The sequence below is a fragment of the Cyanistes caeruleus genome, chromosome 3 (genome assembly GCF_971803275.1).
Source record: "Cyanistes caeruleus chromosome 3, bCyaCae1.hap1.1, whole genome shotgun sequence".
NCBI classification, from domain to species: Eukaryota; Metazoa; Chordata; class Aves; order Passeriformes; family Paridae; genus Cyanistes; species Cyanistes caeruleus.
Genome location: NC_141703.1, coordinates 24371771 through 24385226, shown reverse-complemented (window position 1 = coordinate 24385226; position 13456 = coordinate 24371771). Strand labels below are relative to the sequence as shown.

The 13456-nt window shown below is 39.4% G+C and overlaps 1 protein-coding gene across 1 annotated transcript in view; it reads left to right on the top strand.

Moving 5' to 3' along the window:
- The window catches only part of COL4A1 (collagen type IV alpha 1 chain), a 120321-nt gene that overhangs the window by 52575 nt on the left and 54290 nt on the right, over positions 1 to 13456 (top strand). The window lies entirely within an intron of this gene.

Sequence of the window (13456 nt, the reverse complement as noted above, 5' to 3'; positions counted from 1 at the left end):
ATATTTGCCAAACAAAAGGTAAAGACATTTTAGAAAAACATAATATTGCTAAAATAATAAATACCCTACTGTTTTCCATTAGAGAGATTAATCTAAAACATCCTAATTTATTACCTCTTACACTTTTCATTTGGTTTTCTGCATAATAACTTGACTGTTCCCTTAAACCTCACTGAAGTGTGAGATCTGTTTAAACTGATTAGTTTTGAATGCTTGTTTGCATTTTATTGAGCTACTCAGAAGACTGAAGCTATGTTTTCTCTTTTATGCCTACCTAGATTTTGAGAACAATTTCAAGCAGCTGTTGAGATAAGAAGTGCTAGCCGTTAGTGCGTGCAGAAAAAACATGTTAAGCATTAAATTACCATTCAGAACAAAGATTGCACAGAGATGAGTAAAATTCTCAATGCACTGACTTTTTCTAAAAATGCTCCTTCTCTCATTCATGACCATTTGCACTACTTTTATTCTGTATCAGAAACATGTGCAAATGGAGGCAACACTGGATCCTTGCTGTAAGACAGAATGATTAATCTTCTTAGACTTATCAGTTAGAATGAACTGAAGTATAAATCCTCATTCTTTAGCAGAGATATTTTATGATGATTTCACTGTCTCAGCATTACCCACTGAAAGTTGAAGTCAACAAGACTATCAAACATGCTTTTGTCATTGAGCATGAAGTATTGCAATTGAAAAAAATACTCTTTGATAAATAGAAGATAAGAATAGAATTAACTCTTAATGTAACTGCTGGTTTTGATATTTTTATTGTTTGAAAGCAGGAAAAATTGAGAAAAGAATTTTATTTGGCATATATTTGTTTCCCTAATTCTGAGACTGTATCTGTATTATTATACCTACATAAAATTTAAATTCTCTGTTTGCCTTGATGGGTGCATCACCCTTGTGTGGATTAACCATGCCACAGAAGTACACAGACTGGCTTTGCTTGAGGTATTTTGGATCTGGAAGCCAGGTAGCTCTGACTTAGACCGAGAGTCAGTGGGACATCTCTGGGGTTCCCCATCAACAGGAACAGAGACCTGCACACTTCTACAGCCTTAAAAATTGCAGATGTTTTTGGTGTCTGCAGGGAATTGTGCTTCTCCCTTCGCTCTGTGAAATGAAGAGTTGACTGTTGCAGTGGACTGTGTCCCTGTATATTTTTTTAAGGTTTACCAGACTGGGTGGATCTTTGAGGATTTTATGTCATTTTACATATCAAAAGATAGAACAAAAATATTTCAAATATTGATGATTTAACACAATATAAACTCCCTTGTTGGAGAGAAGCCCTGGCAGTCAGTGCAAAGATGACTATTAAGTGCTTTGAGTTTCCTTGAAAATATATCAGAGGCAACAAGTCAGTTCCTTTAGTGGAACAAATCAGTAATCATTAGAGTTGTGCTTTTCATAGTCAACTGTTATTAGACTTCTTTAAATCAAGAATGTTAATTTTTTATCATTTTTCATTGACACTGCTTGTTTTTAGTAAACACTCCTCAGTGTTCCTATTTAAGTCCCCTGAGAATGAGAGGACACAGTCTTGCGCTGCACCAAGGGAAATATAGGCTGGATATTAGGAAAAAGTTTTTTATGGAAAGAGTGATCAAAGTACTGGAATTGTCTGCCTGGGGAGGTGGTGGAGTCACCATCCCTGGATGTGTTTAAAAAAAAGACTGGATGTAGCACTCAGTGCCATGGTTTAGTTGAGGTGTTCAAGCATGGGTTGGACTCGATGATCTTGAAGGTCTCTTCCAACCTAAGGATTCTGTGATTCTGTGAAGTGGCTGCTGGAAGAACTTTGTGTCCAGCACCAGTTTATGCCTGAGTTGGAAAGACCATGAACTGAGGACTCCAGGGAAACCGCAATCAAATAATATACCCTGGAGATGGCCATAAATTTGGAAAGAGGGGTGACAGGCAATGTGGGAGGCAAGAATGAGTCTGCAGTCTGGAAAGGGCTAATAGATAACATGAAATCATCTAATTATGCCTGAAAGGGCAGACTCAGAAGATAGTAATAAAATAAGCAAAGATACTAATCAACTGCAGATCTGCTGTTCTACAGGGAAACTTGCGATTCATACATATTTTTGAAAGTCAGGATATTGTCACAATGGTTTTTGTCAATTCTGCTTTGACAGTAGTATATTTTTATTGATTTATCCTTTACTCAGAGAAAAATAATCTTTTAAATTCAAGTCCAGGAGAAAGAACATCATGTTTCATGAAGAGAGCTGCTGTTCTTGAGAAGAACAAAATATCAAACAACTTTGAGTAATACTGAGTATGGTATGCTAAATGCTGAAAAGTTTTCTACTCTTTCCCAGCTGTCAGACCAAACTGCTAAGTGGCATCTGAAACCATCAGCTTTTCTTAGTTTTAAATAGTTATATGAACCATTTGTCCCAATTGTCTCTGGCCATATTTTCTATGTTAAGATATATTTTTGCACTCAGTACAGTGGGTATCTTTCATTAATACAAGCCAGTGGATTACACTGATCAGTTTATCTCTTTGGAAAGAGGACTATAAAAGCAGTATTACGTGCTGAGACATGCTCATATTCAGTTTCCAGAGCTGACTTCTGAAGGTATTCACAAAGTAATATTTCATTTGACACAATATGACCTTTTAAGCAGCTGTTGCTAGATGCATTATCTTTGGTTATAAGGGTATTGACACAATGAGCTCAGGCTCTGTACTTCATGGAATAAAACAAGTTCACAGGCTTGATTTAAAATTTGCACAACTGTTAGTGTATGCCTTCATTATGGTTTCTTGAAAGATTGCAGGGCCTTGGTCTGAAGTATGTGAGTCTCCAATGAAGTCAGTCAAGTTTCCCCAGTGTGAGATCAGAATAAGACACGAAAAGATGTGTAAATCTCTGCTTCTCTGAAATCTTCATGCTTGGGATGTGGAGCTGCCCAGTGCCTGTGCATAGCTTGAAATCTTCCCAAATTTAAAATTATGTACCTACAGAGTCAATATCTACTGACTAGGTACTGATTACAAAACTTTCATCCCGATGTGCAGTTTTTCAGTATCTGGTCTAATTGCCCACTAAAACTCTGTGATGCCACAGAGGTTTGTGGACATAATTTAGGAGTCTGGAACAGCAAACTCCGGGATATAGCAGTAGCTGCATTTTGTAGTTAACCTTTTAAGTTTCTTTTAATCCTTCTGCTCTTCAATTTATGTTGTATTTGCTGGGGATCTCAGACCAAGGCAGACATTAAAATAGACAGTTCTGTGATATGGTAGCTCCGACACAAGAATTTAATCCTTGATAAACTTAATAATCGGTCTCTGTGTACATTTTCTCTATAGCAATATTCACAAGAGACCTGGGTGTATGTAATTATCACTGGGGAACCATAGTAATATAGTATATGATAGTCTTCTTAAATCAATTTGTAGTCTTTCTAGCCAAGAGCAAAAAGTGGATTGGGAAGTTGGTGTTGTGGTTTTGTGGGTTTTGTTTTGGGATTTGGTTTTTGGTTTTTTGTTTTTTTTTTTTTTTTTGTTTATTTTATTTTTTTTTAAATCTCATACCTCATCGTAGTTAGTTGTTTGCTTCCTTTCTCTCAGCTACTTCTTATTTCAGATTTTAGACCTATGCTTTCAGAGAAAGGTCATAACTTAGATTAGTCACTGAAAACATCTGGCCATATGATGTCGGCCTTCAGAAAAGCAGATCTGGATTTTCTCAGAGTTTGGATTTCATTAAGGAAGGGTAAAAAGGCAAATTTTATACAAAGTTCTTAAACCACTTTCAGCAGAAGCAACAGCAAAGCTTGTAACAGTATATGCCTGGAAGGAGATAGAACACTAAGAAGCAGCATGAAAGTTGGATTTTCAAAGAGGAAAACTGAAGCAGCTGCTAAAGGAGTGATAGTGAAATTCTTTATCATGCAGGGAAGTTTCCAACCTGCTGGAGGACATACCTAGTTTACCCACAAAAGAAGTTTAATGTGATAGTAGGAGCAAAAATGTTGGGAAACCATATTTAATAGATGTTGAAGAGGGTTTACATTTCATGTAACTACTACACCTGAGAAAGGACTACAGAATAGTTAATTGAGCTATTGATAACTTAGCAAAGAAAGTTCAATTAAATATGAAAATAATGACTAGCTTGCAGTAATAGATAAAGTGTTCTCTTGTATAATCTGTAACAGCAAAAAACCCCCACAAAATCAAGGTAAAGCCAAGGGAAAGCTTTGACTCCTGTCTGGAAAATCATGTTTATATCTCAGAATATTTAAGAGTGATTAGAATGGCAAAACGTACCCATAAATTTTGTAGCTCTTAAAGAAAGCATGTGACAGCTTCCACCGAAGTTCAGCTGGAACATTTTTAAATATATTGATATGCCAACAAAAATAGTTCTCACCAAGGCTCGTGTCAGAGTTCAGTGTGCACAGTGTACCGAGCTGAGTGAGCACAGTCACTAGCATCAAATGGGGTGTTCTCTCAATCTTTTCTCACTGACTGGAAACAGATGCAACAAAAGCATTTCATGGCTAGTTAGCAGAATACTTAAAGCCTTGAGGGGGTTTGGTAGCCCTTAATTTTGTTAGGTTTGTTCCAATGCCAAGCAAAGTCTGAAAGACGATACGGAACTCCAAAATAAATGATTTTAAGTGGTGGCGATGGAGGGGAGGGACTCTAGTACAGAGGAGCAGTCTATAATGCCCTCTGGCTCCAATGTCAGTAGTTAGGTGAAATAAAGGGAGGAATACCAAAGGGTTGTATAGCGAGCAATGCACAGAGAAGAATTGGCACAGAGAAGCCAGTGCTGCCTCCCATCTGTATTGCAGCGCCTTTAATGGGATAGCGAGTTAAGGATGTGATCGCAGCACCTCAACTCAAACTTCATTTCTGTCTGAAGGTGTGGAAATAGAGGCTGGAAATCCATTTCACATTCAGCCCCGTGAAAATCCTATAAAGGGATCTCTGTAGGAAGTTCTAGGTATTAAATGCAGTGAAATCAGTGTCAAGGCAGGAGAACGACACCGTTTCCCACATCAAAAAAAGGGAAAAGATAGTGTTTGTGAAACTCTCCAGAGCTTTCGATAGCAAAAGTGCCTTTGCCTTCTGTCTGTGACTGTGCTCCGTCAGCTGTAAGGAAGAGCAGGAGAGGGGCGCCAGGGAAGGGCTGTGCCTGGGGCTGGCAGTGTCCCAGGAGCCAGGCTGTGTCACTTCCCCGCGGGCTCCTCTGGGTGGCAGTCAGGCATTACGGATTAATTCCGAACGGCCTCATTACGTGTCCTTTTTTTAAATTTTATTTTTATTTTTGTATTTATTTATTTATATTTATTTTTATTTTTAATGGTAAATAAAACCTTAAAACCACCTGCTGAGCAATACACCAACTTCTGGTTGACACTTACTGACGAGGATACTGACATCCTCTATGATGTCAAAATAAGAAAGATACTTGTTTTCATCATTGTTAATTATAATTGCATCTCGGTTAACTTTCTTGACTTAGGCTGAACAACCTTGGAGGTATTGCAAAGTTACGTATTGTCATGTCTGTTTTACAATAGATCTAGTTGAGTGAAGAGACAAAGTGAAGAAACACTGAGACTTTTGAGGCACAATGTTGTCTGCCTTGTGATATTTACATGATTAAAAGTCAAAAGGCAGAATATTTCCTCTATTTTGTGGAAAGATATTTTACTCCTATGGAACTTTCATAGTGTTTAAAAGTTTAGAAATGCCATTTCCAGCCTGATCCAAAAAAGCAGCTAGACTAGCACTGTCTCAAATAGTACTGTCTGTCGCATACCCTCAAGATATGAGTACCTCATTATGAGAACTTTATTGCAGTCTGTACTGTCTAGGACCAGCTGCCCATGTTTTTACTATTTATGGAAGAGATTATTTTCTGTAAATATGTCCATGACGAACCTTTGGCAAGAGAATAAAACTTGCATGTAACGTCACATTTCATTCCCGGTCTAGGATCTGAACAAAAATAAATTAGAAATCCCAGAGAAAAACGTTTAAGACCCTTTTCCCCCTGCTGTTTCATCTTTAAATGTGAGCCTTTAAACAATGCCAAATGCAAACAAATGCTAAATAATTTTCATTAATGAAGTAGGAAGGGTGTGGAGGATTTTTACCCCTTATATTCTTGGACCTTCAACACTGGAAGTGATTTAATACAATGTGTAATAAAACAAAGGAAGAGTTACTCAGACCTAATGTGTTCAACAGATGATTAGAAGGGGTGGGAAATATAGCACCCTTTTGATTCAACCTGTATGCAGGTGATAGAATTTCCTTTTTCTTTTTACAGTGCAAACACATTTGTCCTTCAAACATCCTCTTCCCTTACAGTTCTTTGAGATTCTTCTGTTCCCCCGAGTGACTAGCTGATGAGAAGAGGCAAATTGACCCATGTGTCATAAAAGATTTAAAAAATAAAATAAAATTGGAGAACTTCATGTGTACCTTTGTAAAAAGGTGTGATTTCCTTCTGAACCATCATAAACTGTGTTATTGTGTTGGGCTTTTTTCCTTTTTTTTTTTTTTTTTTTTTTTAAATCAAGAAAAGTTTAAACATAAAGAAATTGAACCACATAATTTGGTGTTAAACTGCCAAGCTCTGTGCAGGTGGACTTCCAGAGCTGAAGATAAGGTTTAGTTGCTGTCAGTTGTCTTCTTCTCAGTCATTTTCTATTTCTGTACTTCATATACCATGCCCTCAGGTATGATATGAATAAATATGTACCCCTCAGCATCCCAACTACTTCTGGATCTGTAACATTTATCTACACTGGAATGCAATATCACACAAAGCATGCATGAACCAAAGACATGCAAATACAAGGAAATATAGAGAGCTTAAGATAAAAGTTTACATGGCTCAAGAAGTTCTAAAATGTGAACTTTGGGTAGCTGCATTTTAAAAACAGACAACTTCTTTTGGAAAATGAGGAATGGGTCAAGGAAGAAGAGGTATTAAATGAAGAAGACTTCTAAATTATGCTCTTACTTATAGCTGGTTTAACTGAAATTGTATGGTGTTGGTAGGAAACCAACTTAAATTGGCACCAATTAAATGATATATAAATTATAATTCTTGGTTTTTGAATGTTAATTTTACTTCACTCATTTTACTTCTTATTCATATTCTGAATTTCTTTGAGACACGCTGTATATCCACGCACTTGAGCACCAGCTAAGCACATAGATACTGATATGTAGGGAAAAGGATAATCAAAGATTCTTATTTCTATTTTTATACTCCTGGGAAGCACTTAGCAGCTTCCTGAGGAATGTTCTGTGCAGCCATGAGGTGCCACAGAAATATGCTTTTGCTCCAAGCATTCTTCAGTATTTAGGAGGCAAAGGCCCAGGCTCAGTCTCTGAACCTTAAACCTGAAAAGCCCTCTAATTAAATGTTTATATGAATGGAGTCACTATTGGAGGTTTGGGCTTATCTTGTGTCAAGCTGCAGAGGTTCCTCAATGTTGTAAATTCATGATCCTTGAGAAAGGATACTTCCACAGTAGGAAGAGTAATCCTGTCAAGGAGTGAAAAATCAGAGTGAGATTTGGTGATGGGGATGCCTTCCCCGTGGTATATGAGCATTTATGGCACTGGCTTTTGCATCATAAACAGGTATTTCCCAGTGTCCTCCCCACAAAATGCAGCCTGAGAGTTCGTTTGACTGCAGCACTGAAGGAGTCCCACAGGTGAAAGTCACTGGGGAGGGAGCAAAGGGAGGAGGAGATGCAGAAGGCAAAGAGGTCGTGAGTAAGAGAGTGCTATTCCCCAGCAGCTGTTGGGGTGGCCCTTTGTTGTCACACATGTCTCAGTATAATGCAGAGCAGCCCTGGCAGTGCTAGAGGTTGTTCAGGGCCTCAGCCAGCCTGACTGTAGAGCTGTGCAGGTGATGTGAGACTGCTATGACTGCTCCTTCTGCTAGGTCATGCCGAAAATGCTGCACTCATGTTTCCATGGGACTGCATTTTAATGCAAGAATCCAGATTTTGCTGACTCTTCCCTCCTGTCTCTGCCTTAGCCTCTCTTCCATTTCACACACTGTCAGGAACTCAGCCCCAAAACTTCTGGGTGAGCCAAGACCTTTATAGAGCTCCTACACAGATTCTTCTCATGTCTGCAGAGTTATGTTTGGGTAATTAATTACTTGTTACTTTTGTGGCTCCAGAAGTGTATAGCTATGGCGCAGATACATTCTGTTGAAAAATGTGCAGTGGGAATTTTGTAATATTAAACTTCCTCAGTGCACTTGAGGACACATGTCCTGTAAGCATATAGCAATAATTCTGCTTGACTGATATCCGCTTCACACTTTCAATAAAATACTGAAAATGGTAAGTGCAGCTGAGGACAAACAGATTTATTTATTGTACATGTTTATTTTATTCCTGAAATATATTCAGGGCCAGTGCTCCCTCTGGTGGTTAAAAATACCTTTTTAATGAAGAATTGGTATTCTCTGTCTTCTGTAATGCAATACGGAGTAACAGTGAGCCTATTACAATTCTGTAACACACATTTAAAAGTGTGTGGAGAGAAACGCTGTGGCTTGAGAGCGTTACTCTGGTCACACAGTACTGTTTCCCACTGGCTGCTGTAATTACTTCTCTAGCACCTTGGAGCTAATTCACTTGAGAGCTTGCAGTTACATCAGCTGAAGGAAGAAATACAGAGCCTGCATTCACCTCTCATGTGGCTGGGGATAGTCTGGGTAGGAAACCATATAGTACATTGTAACTGTTCTGTTGTCCACTGCTGTGGTCACACTGGAGCATCAAGGTGTGATGACTGTTTTGAATGGCAGGTTTTCCTGCTAACACTCAGGCTCTTTTTTTAGTCTCTTTGGAAACTGCATCATCAGTTTTCATCCTGAAACAGTTGCATTTCTTTGCCAAACATGCCCTTGGTAAAATTTCAGTTTGGTGAATTTTAACTTTTGGGAACAGGATAGCACATGCATTTGTGAGAGGAATTCTGAGTTTATAACATGCTGGAGCCAGCAGTGACAGTGGTCCGAAGACAGCCCTCTGGCAAGGCCAGGGATGTGTTGGCTCCCAGCTCAGTTTCCCTTGTGAAGGCACAGCTGAGGAGCTATGGTGGATGAGCTCCAGCAAACCCCACTGCTCTGGTGTGAGAAACTGCTCTTGCTGCCATTCCACCTTGTGTCCTGCTGTGTCCTTCTCACATTGGCTTTGGCAACTCTCTGGCCACCTGGTGAGCTCCTCAGCTCACAGAGGCTGGAACAAGCTCACTCACTGAAGAAAAGGGAGTAAATTTAGTGAGCTGAACTGGTGCAGTGGAGGCTGAGAGAATCACAGCAGGTGATGTAAAGAAGGGTGGGGTGGCACCACCTGTTTAAAAGGAGAGGAGCCACCTTTGCTGGGTAGATCAGTTCAGCTGCCTTTTGGCATCTTTCCCTTAGACTGAGTTTTATGCCTTTTCAGCTGGAGGATTCAGCTGCTGGGGGATCTCTGGCAGAGGCAAATGTTAAGAAATGAAGCATCTTTCAAATGGCTTTGGGAAGATCTACGTATTGTTATTCACCATGTGCCTGAATCTCTGGAGAGCCTGAGAACATTATATTTGTACAGACACAGACACCCGGTGAGCCCACACTTTGGGAAACAGTTGATTTATATCCGTGTTACCAGTCTCTCAAGCCTAAAATCTCCCAGTCCAGCAGTCCCTAGGCAAAGTAACAGGGGAAATAATTTATAATGGGGTGGTGATTATTTCCTCCCCCTCAGCCCTTGATATATTACAGCTGAATCTTATGAAATTACTTATTTTATGTGACTCTCTTGCTTAGAAATCTGCAGTTGTTCCATGTGCCAAACAGCATTTCATGGCTAATTTAGAAGGGTAGGTGTCAGAAAAAAACATCAGCCCATGCAGTTCAGCTCTTAACAGGTTCATGTCTGTTTAGAAGTCCATTCAGTTTTAATTTGAACTACCTAATGCAAAGGCATTTCACAAAAGCTGAGCTAACACAGACATCTTGCTTATTAAATGAGTGCAGTGGTGACTGAGCACTTGCTGTCTTTTTACGTAGCACCTCCGCATTTGCAGCGGCTGAGTGGCAGAATATTCATTTTTGTGAGCTGAGTAATGTGTTCTCCTTTGTGCTTTCTGACAGCTTGCATTGAATCAGCAGAGGTACAGATGACATCTGTTTTAATTTTTGAGTCTCATGAATTGATTTGTAAGAAGCAGAAGCAGCTCTTTCAATATTACTTGCCAAGCTTTTGCAGCTGTGAATATTGGAACTTGAACAATACATAACCCTTGCAGTCAGAGTCTCATGCTCTTCATGCATCACAGCTAGAAATCTCAGCGCTGAGCAAAAAATAAGTGGGGTAGCAGTGATGACCTGGTGCTTGCCAATTTATGCAGTGTATGTGCTCAATGAGTTGCAGCATGAATGTAGCACAAGCACTTACTGTTGGGCTGTTTGGCTGGGATATTGAATGAAGAAAGGAACAGGCAGGTAAGCAGGGGAAGGATGCAGCAGGTCAAGCGTTTCCTTGCAAAGCAAGGCATCTTCAGAACGTGCTTATTCCTGTTCTGTACAGCATAAACGATAACTTCATCTAATCTTGAAGTTCCAGGGAAGCCACTTTAGGTAGGAAAGCAGCAGTATGACTGTTGTTACCTCAGGGGTCTGTGGGGTCTGATCTACTCAGTGACATTAGGATATCCTTCAGTCATATGACTTCACAGTTTAAGGATGGTGCAGTTTCTGTACTCTCCCATTCAGTATAGATACTCTGATAGAATTTTGCTGTAATTTAGTGTAGTATCGCTGATGCAAAAATATGACAGAAGTTTGTACTAACTCAAACAGGAGTATTGAAGTAAAACCTTTATTTTTTGGTCCATACAAGTGCTGGCACCATCAGTTTGCTAAGGCTGTTGTACAAAGAGGAAGACTGGTACCCAGACTAAAGAAAGGGGCTGGAATCCAGGAGACATCCCTAGATCTCTTACTGGGTCTTGATGGAATAGGTTGCCCTAACTTCTCTGAGTGTCCATGGGTGGCATGGAGGAGTTAAATCCCATTAATTGTGTAGCCTAAAACTGCAGAAATTTGGACTTCTTACACAATATTTAGTTTCGACTATTTTCTCTGAATTTACTTTGCAGCAAAATCAGATGAGAAGGCAGAGTAGAGGGAGAGGTGTTTGCAGTGTGTAAGTCCATGGTTCCCTGTTAGAATGAGCAGCCAACAGTGGCAGGTCGCATGCAGAGAGGGATCTGGCAGCTCTCACTCTTGCAGTCTCTTTTATCTTACTTCCCTCTTGCAAAAAGATGAGCTCAGTTCCAGTAAGAGAAGTCATGAGTCTGCGGGCTTTGGGGTGGTACAGACATCCACATGCTCAGGAGTTATATTTTCCAGGCCTTGGAACACCCAGTACCTTGACTGGGTGTCCAGAAGTTCTGGACAAATAGCCAGTTGTTTTTATTCTTGGCCAAACTCTTCAAGTCAGGAAAATAAAAATGTTTCCAGGGAAACCTGAATGTATCTTAGTTCTAAGTGATTTGTTACGGCCTCAACTCTTCTCCTCTAGCTGTTCTACCCCTCAGACAGGGCAGCCTGGATGTCTGAAGATAGCCTTAAGAGAATTGACTAAAGTTGCCTTAGAAGTTGAAAGTTTTTATGTATTTTAAGCCTTTAGCTCCTTGACCAGATGAAGGAGTCATTCCCTTAGTAAGTGACTTACAGGCAAGTTAAGGCCCTTTTACAGTTCCAGAATAGTCTAAGGGAGCCTTGGACCAAGTGAAAATATGACCTGTAAACCTCAGTTTTAAGTTTCCTTAAGAATGGAGGAAAGGCTGTTTTTCTGTGTGGCAGGGTGCAGCGGTTCAAAGTGTGGTGAAATCCTCAGGGGCAGAACCTCTGAGTGCAGCAAGTATTGACTGTGTTACACATTATCTATGTTACACATGAGGCATATTTCTCTGTGGGTGTCAAAATAATCTTTTTTTCTTCTCATTTGCACATGGTGTCCATTCCTTCAGCAGTGGAAGGCCCTGTTGTATGTACTTGAGTGGCTTCTTCTTCCTTAGCCTGTCTTGCAGCAGGTCGTGAGAACAAGTGCCCAGGGTTCAGTGTGACACTCTGGTCTGAATGACATAAAAACTGATTTTGTGGAAGTAAGTTTATGACAGCAGTGCACATTAGCCAGTCAAAGTATGGGTTTATGTAACTCCTTTAAATTTAAAGATATTTTTCAGATTGCTAATTATTTCAACATTTATTCAGAGACCTGCATTGTCATGCATTCTTCCTTAAAATCTTTTTCAAAACAATTTTAGTTATTTTAGAACTTGGACTTTGTACCTCTACAGCTGACCTGGAAACATTATTCTACAGCTGTTCTGATGTTTGCTTTGCTTTGCTTTGCTTTGTTTTCTGGTCTAATACACTGCTTCGGATTTGGCTCAAACCAAATAAAGAATTCTCAAGCCATGATAAAGAATATTGGGAATTAAATAGAGGAGATCAGGCCATTTCAGCACTTCAAGGAAGAACTGAGTGTTTGCCTCAGGAAGTACTCTCTTTTACTGAAAAATTTTATTTTTCTGGGAAGACGGAGAGGAGAAGCAAGTTGTGTGGTGACACTGTAGTAGTGATAGATTTCATGGAAAAATCATTCTAATTTTTTCTGTCAGGAGTTTTTAATCAATGAATGTTATTTTGATTTTACTTTCTCATGCTTTTATAATCTCAGAGTTTTTCTCCCTTCCTTCTCGGCCCTGCTCTTCATACCCAAGAATAATGGGTCCCTTCCCCCTTGTCTCTTCATTTAAAAAAATCCTGGACGAGGAACTAAAAAACAACACCAATCCAGTAACTCCACAAATCTCCCAATTCTTCTCATCTTCTGACACCATAGCACCATGTCTGTTGGTTATCACTCAGTTTCCTCTGTCTGCATGGCATAACTTTTACTTTGCAAGGTGCCTGTTATACTTGCTGGACAATGAGCTCTCCAAGGCTCAGATGTTCTCGTGTGTGCTCAGTCCTCAGCTGACCTCTTAAACAGCCAGTGTATTTCTGGGAATCTTTGTCCTGAGCAAACAGAAAAAAAAGTTTATTGTTAATCACCATCCTGAAATCAAATACCAAATTGGTTGTTTATTACAAGTTGCAATTTAATCTCACTGTTTTGCTGAAAATCCTTTAGTCTCTGTAGTGTCCCTTTATGTGTTTTGAATGTTGTTAATTTTGTTTTCTTTTTGCTATCCTTTGAAAATTGCTGTGTTTTGAGTTTCTAAAGCAGGTGCCATGTTTTTAGCTGTTTTCCAAACTTGTAAAACTTCCTATTTTCGCAGTTTCACACTAACCTTTGATTCATCCAATACTCCCACAGTTTTTGACAGTATGACAGTATGAAGTGTTTTCTGCTTGTTTCACAACCTTGAAAGG